The 13622-nt window shown below is 44.4% G+C and overlaps 1 non-coding gene across 1 annotated transcript; it reads left to right on the top strand.

Annotated features, from left to right (window-relative positions):
• Nucleotides 1-1770: 1770 nt before the first annotated feature.
• LOC122433699 lies at nucleotides 1771-1879 on the top strand. The gene has a single exon (XR_006267181.1). It is a non-coding gene; the product is annotated as a U6 spliceosomal RNA (small nuclear RNA).
• The last annotated feature ends 11743 nt before the right edge of the window (nucleotides 1880-13622 follow it).

Raw genomic sequence — 13622 nt, 5'->3', positions numbered from 1 at the left:
AGCTGATCTCTGGCTGCGGCCCTCCTGCTGGATGTCAACCGTCCAGGATCCCAGGAAGACTTGGTTAGAAACTGGGAGCCTGCTCGCAGTTTGGTAGAGGATGTTGTCTCTGGACTCGAGATTGCCTCTTACCTTCCGGCTCTGGCTATCGCACGCCTGTCTCTCTGCCTTCGGTGGGGGATGGGCGGGTCTGCAGCCAGCTAGCTCTCCTCTGTTAATTCACTCAGTCCTTTGTTCTGTGAGCGGGCCAGCAGTGCCTTAGGTTAGAGCTTTTCATGGGAAAGTTCTCTCTCTTTCTCTCTTTTTTTCTCTATCTCTGGCTATCCCACAGTTTCTGTTGCTATCTCATGCTAGCTCCCTCAGATTGTCCTCAGGGCATTCAGTCCCAGTCCTTACCCTAAGCAATGGAGCCCGCGCCTCCCTGTTTAGCCCCTGCTTGCTGGTGGCAGATGCAAGCATCTGGGCTACTTCTCCACTGGGAATTGTGGTTAGGCATGTAATCTGTGGGTTTTGTTTGTTTGTTTGTTTTTCTCTCTCCTGGTTATATTGCCCTCTGAGATTCCAAAACTCCCCACAGATCTGCTGGTGAGCGGGTTTCCTGGTGTTTGGAAACTTCTCCTCCTTCACTATTCCCTCCCTTGGACGGGTCTCCATCCCTAACTCTTTTGTCTCTCTTTTTATCTTTTATATTCGAAGAGAATGGGCTGCCTTTTGGGGTGCCTGGTGTCCTCTGCCAGCATTCAGAAGTCGTTTTCTGGAATTTGCTCATCGTTCAAATATTCTTTTGATGAATTTGTGGGGAAGAAAGTGGTCTCCCCTTCCTATTCCTCTGCCATCTTAGGACCGCCCTCTTGTGCTTACTCTATATTGCTTGCCCTTTTTGGCTACTACTTAAACTCATATGAGCTCATGTGAGTGAACATTTCTAGAGGGTTTGCTAAGGATCAGGTGTGTGATGGACAAGGTCACATGTTCTCTTCCTCCAGTGACACCAGAACTCTGACCTGCAGGTTCAGGCCCCAAGCCCCTCAGGTCACAGATCAGGGTCTGGTCTGATCTGCATTCCTGTAGGAAGGGAAAGACATAATTATTAACCCTCATTCTACAGATCAGGCAACTGAAGCTGAAAAGGTTTAAATAACCCACCTAGGGCCTGCACATCAGTCACATTCTATGGATGCCTTCTAGGCAGCTGTGTACACAGTAGAGAGAATAGGTGTCCCAGGAGCCCAGAGAAGCCCCAGGGACCTGGTGGACAAGGTTCCCAACCATACCCTTCGCTTGCCCTCTCTGCCTCTGGCAAATTCTCACAGACTATTAACTAACATTGGTAGCACAAAGTCAAATCCCAGAAATTTTACTATGTCACAACCACTGGGATGGTTATTTTTTTAAAAGGGAAAACGAAAGTGTTGGTGAGGATGTAGAGGAAAGGTGGAAACCTCAGCTGGTGCTGGTGAGGATGTACAAGTACAGCCACTATGTGGAACAGCTTGGCAGCTCCTCAGGTCATTGAGCATAGAATTACCAGCAATTGCACTCCTGGGTAGATGCCTAAGCGAACTGAACACAAATTCTCAAACAAAGACATACACCTGCTTGTTTATAACACCACTCTCCACAATAGCTAAAGGGCAGAAATAAGGCAAACCAGTGGATGAATGGATAAACAGACCATGATGTATCCATATAGTAGTTGTTTCTTCAGTCATCAAAGATGTGAAATACTAATAATGGTACAAGAGAGATTAACTTTTAAAATGCATAAATGTGTACACGCTTCAGCAGCACATATACTAAAATTAGAACGATCCAGAGAAGATTAGCATGGCCCCTGCGCAAGGATGACACACAAATTCGTGAAGCGTTCCATATTTTTAAACAGACATTTCTCCAAAGAAGACATACAGATGGCTAATAAACACATGAAAAGATACTCAACATCACTCATTATCAGAGAAATGCAAATCAAAACCACAATGAGGTACCATTACACGCCAGTCAGGATGGCTGCTATCCAAAAGTCTACAAGCAATAAATGCTGGAGAGGGTGTGGAGAAAAGGGAACCCTCTTACACTGTTGGTGGGAATGCAAACTAGTACAGCCACTATGGAGAACAGTGTGGAGATTCCTTAAAAAACTGGAAATAGAACTGCCATATGACCCAGCAATCCCACTCCTGGGCATACACACTGAGGTAACCAGATCTGAAAGAGACACGTGCACCCCAATGTTCATTGCAGCACTGTTTATATAGCCAGGACATGGAAGCAACCTAGATGCCCATCAGCAGACGAGTGGATAAGAAAGCTGTGGTACATATACACAATGGAATATTACTCAGCCATTAAAAAGAATTCATTTGAATCAGTTCTAATGAGATGGATGAAACTGGAGCCCATTATACAGAGTGAAGTAAGCCAGAAAGATAAAGACCAATACAGTATACTAACACATATATATGGAATTTAGAAAGATGGTAACGATAACCCTATATGCAAAACAGAAAAAGAGACCCAGATGTACAGAACAGACTTTTGGACTCTGTGGGAGAAGGCGAGGGTGGGATGTTTCGAGAGAACAGCATCGAAACATGTATATTATCTAGGGTGAAACAGATCACCAGTCCAGGTTGGATGCATGAGAGAAGTGCTCAGGCCTGGTGCACTGGGAAGACCCAGAGGGATCAGGTGGAAAGGGAGGTGGGAGAGGGGATCTGGATGGGGAATACATGTAACTCCATGGCTGATTCATGTCAATGTATGACAAAAACCACTACAATATTGTAAAGTAATTAGCCTCCAACTAATAAAAATAAATGGAAAAAATAAAATGCAGAAATGTAAGAATTCACACACAAGAGATAAGAAAGCCTTCCTCAGCAATCAGTGCAGAGAAATAGACGAAAACAACAGAATGAGATCTCTTCAAGAAAATTAGAGATACCAAGGGAACATTTCATGCAAAGAGGGTTTGATAAAGGACAGAAATGGTATGGACCTAACAGAAGCAGAAGATATTAAGAAGAGGTGGTAAGAATACACAGAAGAACTCTACAAAAAAGATCTTCACGACCCAGGTAATCATGATGGTGTGATCACTCCCCTAGAGCCAGACATCCTGGAATGTGACGTCAAGTGGGCCTTAGAAAGCATCACTATGAAAAAAAAAAAAAAAAAAAGAAAGCATCACTATGAACAAAGCTAGCGGGGTTGATGAAATTCCAGTTGAGCTATTTAAAATCCTAAAAGATGATGCTGTGAAAGTGCTGCACTCAATATGCCAGCAAATTTGGAAAACTCAGCAGTGGCCTCAGGACTGGAAAAGGTCCGTTTTCATTCCAATCCCAAAGAAAGGCAATGCCAAAGACTGCTCAAACTACCGCACAATTGCACTCATCTCACACGCTGGTAAAGTAATGCTCAAAATTCTCCAAGCCAGGCTTCAGCAATACGTGAACTGTGAACTTACAGGTGTTCAAGCTGGTTTTAGAAAAGGCAGAGGAACCAGAGGTCAAATTGCCAACATCCACTGGATCATCGAAAAAGCAAGAGAGTTCCAGAAAAACATCTATTTCTGCTTTATTGACTATGCCAAAGCCTTTGACTGTGTGGATCACAATGAACTGTGGAAAATTCTGAAAGAGATGGGCATACCAGACCACCTGACCCGCCTCTTGGGAAACCTGTATGCAGGTCAGGAAGCAGCAGTTAGAACTGGACATGGAACAACAGACTGGTTTCAAGTAGGAAAAGGAGTACATCAAGGCTGTATATTGTCACCCTGCTTATTTAACTTATATGCAGAGTACATCATGAGAAACGCTGGGCTGGAGGAAGCACAAACTGGAATCAGGATTGCTGGGTGAAATATCAATAACTTCAGATATGCAGATGACACCACCGTTATGGCAGAAAGTAGGAAGAACTGAAGAGCCTCTTGATGAAAGTGAAAGAGCAGAGTGAAAAAGTTGGCTTAAAGCTCAACATTCAGAAAACTAAGATCATGGCATCTGGTCCCATCACTTCATGGCAGATAGATTGGGAAATAGTGGCTGACTTTATTTTTCTGGGCTCCAAAATCACTGCAGATGGTGACTGCAGCCATGAAATTAAAAGACACTTACTCCTTGGAAGGAAAGTTATGACCAACCTAGACAGCATATTAAAAAGCAGAGACATTACTTTGCCAACAAAGGTCCATCTAGTCAAGGCTATGGTTTTTCCAGTAAGTCATGTATGGATGTGAGAGCTGGACTGTGAAGAAAGCTGAGCGCCGAAGAATTGATGCTTTTGAACTGTGGTGTTGGAGAAGACTCTTGAGAGTCCCTTGGACTGCAAGGAGAGCCAATCAGTCCATCCTAAAGGAGATCAGTCCTGGGTGTTCATTGGAAGGACTGATGCTGAAGCTGAAACTCCAGTACTTTGGCCACCTGATGAGAAGAGCTGACTTATGGAAAAGACCCTGATGCTGGGAAAGATTGAGGGCAGGAGGAGAAGGGGGCGACAGAGGATGATATGGTTGGATGGCATCACCGACTCAATGGACATGGGTTTGGGTGGACTCCAGGAGTTGGTGATGGACAGGGAGGCCTGGCGTGCTGCAGTTCATGGGGTTGCAAAGAGTTGGACACGACTGAGCGACTGAACTGAACTGAACACACAAGAGACCACACATTATGTGATTCCATTTATATGAAACATTTGGAAGAGGCAAAGCTATGAAGACAGAATGTCCATGAGTGGTGGCCAGGGGCTGGGAGAGGAGAGAGTGGGGAGGAGCTGCTCGTGGGCTCAGGAGTGCCCTCTGGTGGAAGGGGAGTGTGCTGGAACTAGAGGAGGTGGTGGCACCGCACTGTGAATGTGCTAAATGGCCCCGAATGGTTGATGTCATGCCGTGTCAGTGTGACCTTGGTAAATGTTTTTAATCTCAGGACTGTACCCTAATGAATTCAAGACAGGTCACTGTAATACCAGAAAGCCCACGTGGCTTTTCCCAGACATCCTGCACATCCTTCATGTCCCTACTGAGCTATCTGGGGTGGAACATTGGTCCTAGAATTACAAGATCCGTAGCTTGGCCTGTGATCCAATCACTTCATTATTAGTAATAAAAATTGGTTGATTTAGACACTGTGCTTTGCAACCAAGAAATAAACATGCTCAGCGATGATAATGATAAGACAGACCACTCTCACAGCCTCAGATGCCCTCTCTCCTTCTCTCCTTAGGCAAACTCTGCTCTGTTCCTGGCACTGCAAGCAGTGCCATCTCCTCTGAGAAGCCCACCCCTCCCTACAGAGGCTCTGGATCCCACTCATCTCTGCCTTTCCCAGCCTCCCGATGCCTCTGGAGGTGTCTGCCTGCATGGAGCACCCCACTTAGGTAAGTGCCGTTTGTGACAGTCTTGTTCACACTCTGTCCCCCTGGTGCATCATAGCTCTGGACACAGCGAAGACCAGCTCAGACTGATCCACAGGGCATATGACCATGCAGATAACTGTGTGTCCAATCAGAATAGGGCATCTTGTGTTGGAGTCCAGGTGTGGGCTGGAATTGGCTGGGCAGGGCCCCTGGAATAAGTCACTTGACTTGGCAGGCACATGCTGACATGTCTACTTAGAAATCTCTTGGAACTGTATGCACTAATGAGGAGTATTTGTTTATTTTCTGGGGATTTGGTTTATTTTTTCCATCTGATTATCACAGGAACTGATGTTGTAACTAAAGGTGAAGAACTCAGCTTTTGAACCTAGTTGATCTCAGTTGAATGAACCCACTGAATGAACCCATGTTGGTCAGTTCAAACAACCTCAAATAGTCAAAAATATTCAATTTATTCAGTGATTTTTTGAATTGTTCACCTGGTTCATCCACAAGCTGTGTTTCTGCCAGAAACAAGTAATGACATTCTTTTTGTTTCCAGCATGAAATTAATTGATGGGATTTTATGTACTTATAGTGTTACAAATTTTGAAAAGGCTGTATGTACATGCGGTAAAGTGGCATAAGCAGATAATGCTTTTATGCTATGAATGATGTTCTGTAAGGTGATTTTGGTAGATACTTTTATCACATTAAGGAAATTCCTTGCTATTAGTAGTTTGCATTCTTCTTCTATCATAAATGATATATTGAATATTAACAAATGCATTTTCTGAAGCTACTGGGATGATAAGACTTTCCTCTTTTAATCAATTAACCTGATAACTAATTTTATATTAATTCTGTGTTAACCACCCTTGAGTTCCAGGGTAAAATCCAACTTGGTCATGGTGTATCATTGTTGCTGGATTTGACTGGCTTTATTTTGCTCAGGATTTTTGTGTTGAAGCCCATGAGTGAGACTGAAATGCAGTCTTTCCTTCTTGTCCCATTTTTAACCTATTTGAGTCAAGTTCATACTGTCCTCATAGAGTGAGCTGGCCATGATTGGATTGATTTTATGTGACAACACAGAATCTTAGCTTCACCTCTGCTATGGAGTCCTCTCAGTTGGCCGCCAATGGCTCTGCCTCCTAGTACTTATGCCCCATTTAACCCCCTCCCACTGGTGAGGCTGGGATAGGTGACTCGCTTCTAATGAGTAGAATATTAATTGGGTGCCCCCTCACTCCCTCACTCTGGGGGAAGTGACTGCCATGTGGTGAGCTGCTCTGTGGAGAGACCCTGGTCCTGTTCTGTGGAGAGACCCTGCTCTGTGGAGAGACCCTGTGGCTTCTGGGCCACAGCCAGTGAGGAACTGAATCCTCGAGCTGTGAGGATCTGAACCCTGGCAGACCACCTGGAGGACCTGAAAGTGGGTCCTTCCCCAGGTGAGACTTTGGATGAGAGGCAGCCCAGCCTGACAGCAAGACTGTCACCTCATGAGAAAGCTTGAGCCAGAGGGTCCCAGGTAAGCCACACCTGGACTCCCAGCCCAAGGAGCTGTGACACAGTAAATGCTTGTTTCAAGGGGTTGTATTTGGGGGTAATCTGCTAGATGGCATAGAGAACTAGTGTACCTGCCCTGGTCTCTGTTCTTGCCACAACTACACGGACCATCTTTGCTCAGATTCCAACTGAATTTGTGCAGTGAAGCCGGACTGTACCTCTCAACCTAGCAGTTCTTATGTAATACAGAAGTTTTAGAGAATTACTTCCCTATGGGAGGAACATTTTCGCAAAGGGAGAGGGAAACCAGTGAATACCCTCTTCCCCCTTTCTTTCCTTGGATGGGCTGCATCTTCTGAGTGGCTGTATGGCCTCTCAGAAGATGGTCAGTTGATCAAAGAGTTGGTTGCTTTTGATACCAAGTGTTGACCAGGTTAGTTAATGAATCTGGTATAGATTCTCCTCCCACGCTTTGTTCCTATTTTCCTTCACTCTTCCTGCCCTGGATCAAATTCCCCAGAAGATAGTAGCACGAAAGCCTGTATTTCAGGCTCTCCTTTCTTGGGAAAGCAGGCTAACACCTATGTGTTTCTTGAAGGTTACTGTAAAACTCGTCTGATGTGATTTTTCTTTGTGGGAAGATTTTAACTTCCACTTATTTTTAAAGAAGTTTTTGTACTATTTATATTTCTTGTTTGGCTGGTGTTGGTCAATTTTGTTTTCCTAGGAGCCAGCCTATTGCTTTTAATATATCAGCAAATGTTTTTCACAATTCTTAGCAACAATTGTATTAATAGATAAGATTTTTCTTGAGTTTTACTTTAACCTATCAATTTCAGATATTCAGGTCGGCATGGGCATATGTAGTTTTTAATGTTCCCCTTGCACTTCAATGATAATGAATATCATGTTCTGAGTGTTACTATGTTTCTACATGAGAACTGGGATCATGTAGAAGTGGGACCCTCCCCCCCACCTACATGTTGAAGACAAGGGTCAGTGGGGAAGATGGTGACCTGGCTGACTCCCAGAGGAAGTCTAGGAATTCACCAGATGGAAGATGAATTGAACCCATTTCAGATGGAAGAATGGTTGTACAGACACATGAAGACCCAGTCGTCTGTGGAGCTTGGGGACAGTACATCATATTATTTTCTTAAAACATCATGTTTACACTGGAAGTGGACTGACTCAAGGATGAAGAAGTCAGCTGTGGCCAGATGTACATGGGTCTTTTTTCATTATTTATTTATTAATTTATTTTTAAATATTTTAAGAAATTGAGTTGTTATAAACATTGTTTCTGTTCAGTCACTCAGTCATGTCCAACTCTTTGCAACCTCATGGACTGCTGAATGCCAGACTTCCCTGTCCTTCACCAACTCCTGGAGCTTGCTCAAACTCATGTCCATTTAGTTGGTGATGCCATCCAGCCATCTCATCCTCTGTGGTCCTCTTCTCCTGCTTTCAATCTTTCCCAGTGTCAGGGACTTTTCTAATGAGTCAACTCTTCTTATCAGATGGCCAAAGTATTGGAGCTTCAATTTCAGCTTCAGTCCTTCCAATGAATATTGAGGGTTGATTTCCTTTATTATTGACTGGTTTGATCTCCTTGCAGTCCAAGGGACTCTCAGGAGTCTTCTCTAGAACCACAGTTCAAAAGGATCATTTCTTTGACACTCAGCGTTCTTTATAGTCCAAGTCTCACATCCATACATGACTACTGGGAAAACCATAGCTTAGAGTATATGGACCTTTGTTGGCAGAGTAATGTCTATGCTTTTTAATACACTCTAGGTTTGTCATAGCTCTTTTTCCAAGGAGCACACATATTTTAATTTCATGTATGCAGTCACCATCTGCAGTGATTTTGGAGCCAAAGAAAATAAAGTCTCTCACTGTTTCCATTTTTTCCCTATTATTAACATAAAATTTTATGTTAGTTTCAGGCATACAGAAAACAAACAGGTGGTTGCCACAGGGGAGGAGGCTTGAGGGACAAAGAAAATAGGTGAAGGGAATTAAGAGGTACAAACTTCCATACATGTTGTATTAGTTTCAGATATACAACATAGTGATTCCATATTATAATACATTACAATTTGATCACCTCGATAAGACCAGCATGAATCTGTCACCATATACGTTTGTGACTGTATTATTGACTTTATTCCCTATGTGAACATTATATCCCAGTGACTTGTGTATTTTCTATCTGGAAGTTTGTACCTCTTAATTCTCTTTATCTATTTGATTTGTGAATATTCATTAGAAGGACTGATGCTGAAGCTGAAGCTCCAATAGTTTGTCCACCTGATTCAATGAGCTGACTCATTAGAAAAGACCCTGATGCTGGGAAAGACGTAGACAGGAGAAGGAGACGACAAAGGACGAGATGGTTGTATGGCTTCACTGACTCAATGGACATGAGTTTGACAAATCCTGGGAGATGGTGAAGGACAGGGAAGCCTGGCGTGCTGAAGCACATGGGGTTGCAAAGCGTCAGACACAACTGAACAACTTAATTAATTAATTCCCTTCCTCGTGGTCTTCTGAAACAACAAATAAATGAAATTATACTGCAATTGTTTTTTTTTTCAGTTTTTTTTTTTTGTAGTGGTTTTTGTCATACATTGATATGAATCAGCCATGGATTTATATGTGTTCCCCATCCCGATCCCCCCTCCCACCTCCCTCTCCACCAGATCCCTCTGGGTCTTCCCAGTGCACCAGGCTCGAGCACTTGTCTCATGCATCAAACCCAGGTCAATGTTTAAAAACCAAACACTTGATTAAAAAGTGGGCAGAAAACCTGCATAGACATTTTAAAGATGGCATACAGATTGCAACAGGCACTTGAAAATGTGTTCAGAGTCACTCATCATCAAGAAATGGAAGTCAAACCCTTAATGAGATACCACCTCACACCCATCCAAGTGACAAATTATCAAGGAGACAAGAAACAACAAATGTGGGCGATGATGTGGAGAAAAGGGAACTTTCTTGCACTGTTGCTGGGAATGTAACTTGGTGCAGCCACAGCAGAAGACAACATGGAGATTCCTCAAAAAGCCAAAAAGAGAGCTACCATAAAATCCAGCAGTTCTACCCCTGGCCATTTATCTCAAGCAAGGGCTACTTTGAATATGTGCCCCTATGCTCAATGCAGCACTGTTTATGATAGTCAAGATATGAAAGTGACCTAAACGTCCAACATGGGTCTTGATTGCTGCCCCAGTGGAAGTGGTTGGAGAGATTTGAACAACAGAGGAATGATGCCTGACCCATGTTTTACCAGGCTCTGTCTGGTGGCAGAGTAGGGGATTTCCTGCACGAGGGCAGCCTAGGGTCGGATAAAACTCCTTAGCAGGTTACTGCACTGACTAGGAGAGGCAGCTAACACTCTGCTCCTCTTTTGCAGCTGATCTGTGATGCTCATCCAGCCCCTCATTTTACACCTCCTGTGTCATTAATTCCCTTCCTTGTGGTCTTCTGAAACTTGCCCCCCTCCGCTGATTCCTCTTTCACTCCTTGGTTTCATTCATCTTTTACTTCCCGCTTTCTTGGAAACCCAAATGATTTTGATTGTGACAGGTCAGAACTATTTGCAACATCCTTTATCTGCTGACACCATGAGTTCATGAATACATAAAATTTAGTCTCGCGCTCTCTTTTTTGTGGCCACTAACAGCTTCAGCACTTACGGCAAGAGTGGAAGCATGACAGATGGTGTGGAAGGAGATGTTTATCCCATAAGAGGTTGACACAACCTGCCAGGTTATTTCAGGAGGCCTCTTGGAATCCAGGCAAGCATGTCTCTGGCACAATTTAGAATTATGAAATCTAGCTCCATGCCCTGCATTCGCAGTTTAATGTTTGGGCAAAATTCTTCCCCACCATGAGCTTCTGTTTTTACATCTGTAAAGTGGGAATCAAACAACCCCAGCACTGCTTATCTCAGAGTTTTCGGGAAATCAGTTAAGAGAGATGTGAAAAAACTTTCTTGGCTTACCTGGTGGCTCAGACCATAAAGAGTCTGCCTGCAGTGTGGCAGACCCAGGTTCAATCCCTGGGTTTGGAGGATCCCCTGGAGAAGAACATGGCACCCACTCCAGTATTATTGCCTGGAAAATCACATGGATGGAGGAGCCTGCAGGCTACAGTCCTTGGGGTCTCAAAGAGTTTGACACAACAGAGCAACTTCACTTTCCTATTCCTGAAAGAACTTTCTAAAGTGTACTGTGCAGTAGATATGTTAGTGATTCATTTATCAAGAAAGAGAAACTCAGGAATGGAGTAGAAAGTGAGCAGCCATGAGGTCCTTCCCATCCCTTTGCTGTGAAGTCCATGGAAGTGCTTCTGCTTAAGGGCATATATGTGTGTTTCTTCATGGTGGGATGTGTGTGGGTCAGAAAGAACATCCCCGTACCTCACCCCAGCCCCTGTTGACTGGCTTGCTAGGGGCCCTCACCTTGTCTCTGTGTTGGGGCAGAGCTCTGGTCACAGAACCATGATCTGTGAAATTGGAATCTAACGCATAAATCAGTCCAGAGCAACACGGCCTCCCCATACTGTGAGCAATTCTCTCAGCCAGTAGACAGGCTTCCCAGAAGAGGAGTCACCTCTAAAAAGACAGGAATAGCAGACTGATGGGGCCTCTTGCATCACTGAGTCCCTGACACCCTGCTCACCTCTCCTGATATCTGAGCCTAATGCCCAATTCCATGAGTGTTCTTTGATTTCCATCTCTGACTGATTGCTAAGGTCTGAAAAGATAAGCCATGAAAGGTTGATAAGGACAGTGTGTTTTCAAAACATGTATAATTAGTTTACTTTGGCTGTACTATAACTATTTCTCTCTACCTTCCACCTGGAATATCTGGATCTTGGTCAAATCTGCATATGAAACACTTGGAATAGAGCTTTGACCATGCCAAGGCCATTGGTACACAAATGACCAGAGGAGAGATGTGAGGTGCGGGGTGCTCTTCAGGCATACATCTTCCTTCACGGTCTTCATATGTGAGACTTTTCAAGTCAGGTGTGTCTGCTGTGGAACGAAGGGAACAAAGATCATGCCTTCTGTTATTTCCCCTTGTAGAGCAAGGCTGTTTGCCTCTGCTAGGACGTGGCTCTGGCTACACATTTTTCTCAGGACTTGACTAGACAGTTGACACTGGGATAGATTCCAAACAGCTGGACCAGACCCTGAGGTGAATTGGGAAGGTGATGGTGTGTAACACTTAGTGAGAAAACCATCATTTTGGCATATGTTTTGGAGAAAGGTGAAAGTACGTAGTTTCCACAAGGATTGTTTCCAAGAAGAATATGAAGGCTGTGGGTTTTAAGTTGTTACTAGTTATCAGATGACACCGTAATCTCTTCCTGGGGGATGTATTTTGTGTTCCTTTCAGTGGGGAATGTAGACAGTTGGGTCCTTGTGACAAGCACCTGTCCTTGTTCCTGCTGAGGTGACATGAAGTCCTGGGTTCTTCAGACCCATGGGGGAGCCCCTGGGCAGGGGTAGAGATGGGGATAGAAGCCAGAATTGTAACCAATGTGCTGCTTCAGGCTTGGGTTTCACTATTTCACACAGTGACTCTCATCATGAAAAGGCAAACGATGAGTATTGGCATTTCAGAGCGGAAGACTTGCCGTCTTTCTTCATATTATTTATAACATGTTTTGACCAATAGCTGTTGGGAAGCTACTTGCAGTCACTGAGCCTCACTTTATATATCTGTAAATGAGGGATTGTAGCATGACTCTTCAAAGCTACGTAGTGTGTGTACTTGGAGAAGGCAATGGCAACCCACTCCAGTGTTCTTGCCTCGAGAATCCCAGGGACGGGGGAGCCTGGTGGGCTGCCATCTATGGGGTCGCACAGAGTCGGACACGACTGAAGTGACTTAGCAGCAGCAGCAGCAGCAGCAAGAGTGTGTGCTTAGTCACTCAATCATGTCCCACTCTTTGCAACACCATGGACAGTAGTCCATCAGACTCCTCTGGCCATGGGATTCTCCAGGCAGGAATACTGGCGTGGGTAGCCATTTCCTTCTCCAGGGGATCTTCCTGACCCAGGGTTGGAACCTGGGTCTCCTGCATTGCAGGCAGGTTGTTTACAGTCGAGCCACCAGGGAAGGTACCAAAAGCGGGCAGAGATGTATCAAAATCCCTCAGATTTTCTGACTTTCCTTGAAGATCATCTTCCAGCTTCCCAGGTCTGTCCTTTGTTGGTACTCAAGCTTGCATCCATTTCTCTCCTTTGCTGCCTCTCTCTAGGGCTTCATTTCCCCAAGGATTCCAGAGGTATGCACTGTACTGAGCTTGTACTGTGCGTCTCACTCCCTCCACCCAGAGGCTGCTCCCAAGGGAGGGGACTTTATGGCTTCTAGCCCATAGTCCAGCACAATACTGGCACCTGAATTAACTCACTTGGATTGAAGCAATGGACAGATAAATGTGTTCAGACATTTCAATTCTCATCGGAATGTGGATTTTAACAAAGGCCTCCTGGACGAAGTGAACCCCAAGTAGACAAACTTTGATGGTAAAAATTTCATGCTCCATGAGAAACTCCCAAAGAAATAAAAGTGCAGGAGAGATAGTTTGGACTTACTGCATTTTACTAATGAGAATTCCACCCACTCTGGCCAGTGTGGGACAGACTGGGAACTCTCAGGCCAGAGTGAGGGACACGTATGAGTATTTCTTCATGGTGAGATGTGTGTGGGTCAGAAAGAACATCC

The sequence above is a fragment of the Cervus canadensis genome, chromosome 32 (assembly GCF_019320065.1).
Source record: "Cervus canadensis isolate Bull #8, Minnesota chromosome 32, ASM1932006v1, whole genome shotgun sequence".
Lineage (NCBI taxonomy): Eukaryota > Metazoa > Chordata > Mammalia > Artiodactyla > Cervidae > Cervus > Cervus canadensis.
Note: the sequence above shows the minus strand (reverse complement) of the source record. Positions and strands in the feature narration are given on the sequence as shown.